At 44.6% G+C, this 2399-nt stretch overlaps 1 long non-coding RNA gene across 1 annotated transcript; it reads left to right on the forward strand.

The window, feature by feature from the left end:
* Positions 1-1525: 1525 nt before the first annotated feature.
* On the forward strand, positions 1526-2399 carry LOC114790042 (uncharacterized). Its single transcript, XR_003749755.1, has 3 exons — positions 1526-1615; positions 1731-1805; positions 2332-2399. It is a non-coding gene; the product is annotated as an uncharacterized LOC114790042 (long non-coding RNA).

The following is a 2399-nucleotide window of genomic DNA, read 5'->3' on the forward strand; positions in this document are numbered from 1 at the left end:
ATATTCACATTCAGATATTCACATTTATTAAAAGTGTGTGTTGTAGCATTTTTACTCCAATTTTTATTATTCCATAAGAGTAGAATGACAAATAATAATGCTTTCGATTATACTAATAATAAGAACCCTCTCCAGATGAGGATGAATAAATGTTTTTATAGGTCCAAATAGACCAACATATATCATAATGCAATGTTCAGGTAAACCTACAGCTACTGCAGTGCAGCACACACACAATGCACCGATACGTGTATTAATATAAGAATGGTGATGTCAAGATGTGAACATCTCGTAAATACAATTTATTTTTAGACGATGGCGACATGTAAATGACAGAATGAAATGTAAATGTTTATGATGTGGCAGTTTGAACTGCTTGCACTCCTGACTGTGTGTGTGTGTGTGTGTGTGTGCATGTGTGTCACTTCTGGGCATGGTCACAGCTGGATGAGCGATACTCTTCCATGCCTTCACTGTGGGGAGTGCAGTTTGGGTGGGTCTCTCAGTCGTTGTGTGTCCAGCGAAGAAAGATAAAGAACGATGGCAGAGGATCCCACACTAGATGGAAAGCTTTCCATTTCCTGTCAGAGAGGGTGTGATTTTTGTGCTGCGTGTGATATAAGTGTTCCGCAAGCAAGACTTCTCGTGTTTCATTCCAGGAAAGCTTCTTAGATGTCATTACCGCTGGCCCTTTGCTGAGAAAGTCGACTTTGGAAAGTCTTTCCAACAATTTGATAAAGTTCATTGGATATCAGTCATGAGTGAGAAGAACAAGGTTTAACACAAGACGCTCCACTTCATGGTCACAGATAATTAATGCGGAAGACCACCTAAATTTGCTGCCTTGCGAGACGCGATATCAGAGATGACTCTTCCTCTCATGAGCAGCTGCTGAATATTCAGGGCTTGTTGTGCTGCAAATATTCTCCCAAAGGAGGTGGAGGCCATCTCTGCTACTGTTTTAGGTTCAGAAATGGAGACCTATTGGTTGACTTTTAAAGCATAAACTGCACATGGGCATTAAACCCTTGGGTTGGAGTGGATTTGCATGCATGAGTGTCGCAGTGTGATTTGCTTCTCGGTACAATGCGGGCTGGAGAGGGTTGAGAGTCTGTGTGTATGTAGTCTTTTCTGTGCCTACTGGATCATCTGAAGAAGAAAAAGATTTAAAAAAGGTTGGTCAGTGTTAAAAATCGCTTTGTGCAGCCTGTATGTAGGATAGATTATTGTGTGTGTGTGTGTGTGTGAGAGTGTGCTGTATTTTCCATGCTCTGAATGGGACTCGTTCTCTACTATGTGTCTTTAAGAGGCGGAGCCCAGGCTGCCTATTGGCATTTCACAGGCAGGGGAGGGGTTGTGGCGCTGGGCTTTGGAATGAAGTTGAGGGCAGGGGAGGCAGCACACTCGCTACTGTCAGAGCACAGAGAAACACCGGGGAAACACAGCCACTAGCCTCAGCAGAAGCAGAGAAGAGCGAGAAGAGAAAGAGGGTGACGCCCCCCCCCCCGCCAGCCAGTCCTGGTCATGGCTATGTACGAGCCTGCCTGCCTGCCACCCAACGCTGAGGAGCAGGACTTCATCCAGGCGTACGAAAACGTCAGAGAGAAGTACAAAGGTAACGGCATGGGGGAACAAAAGAGGGGTACTGGCTGTGTTGACAGACACAGAGTGCTGGCTGCTTTATTGATTGGGACACATGTTGGCTGTCACTCTGTCACTGTCTCAGACAGGAACTCGTGGAACTCCAGCGTGGAATCACTGCACCGTTCTGCTATGATGTGGGACCACATGGGCAGCACACGCTGGTACCAGGCCTCTCTGACCTTAATAGCATTGCAGTAATGCTAGAGATCCCTGCAAGAGATCATTTGGGAGTCGGGGGAGATCCTATAACCTGCGCCGTCCGTGCATTCTACGGGCCAAAATAAACTTCAGATTATAGAAAGGACTGAGGTGAATGGAGATAAGACATGTTTTTTTGTGTTGAAGAAGGTCGAGCTTTTCATTCATTGCGTATCAGCCCTGTCAGACAATGTCCCTCTCATTTTTGTGGATGGCTTTTATCAGTTCCTGTGGTGCCTTTGTTTGGTAATTGATTAATTTACAACTATTTTAGCATTCCATCCTGACTATCGCTGTCGGAGAGAGATTAAAAAAAAAAGCTTGATCACAAAGGCTCTTTTATTCACTCGTTGTAACCGGACATGGATGTTCATCTATGAAATGCTGCACACTTTCTGTCTTTTAGAGATGTTCAGCATGATTTTTCTCTGGTATGCTATTGGTATATTTATGAATTCATTCATTCACTCTGCTTCCTTGGTGATGCAGGCTAAGATACGCGACAGCAGCTGATGTTTAAGGAGGCACAATGTGGAGACTCCTCTATAAATATCGCC

This window comes from Denticeps clupeoides, chromosome 5 (genome assembly GCF_900700375.1).
Source record: "Denticeps clupeoides chromosome 5, fDenClu1.1, whole genome shotgun sequence".
In the NCBI taxonomy this organism is placed as follows: Eukaryota; Metazoa; Chordata; class Actinopteri; order Clupeiformes; family Denticipitidae; genus Denticeps; species Denticeps clupeoides.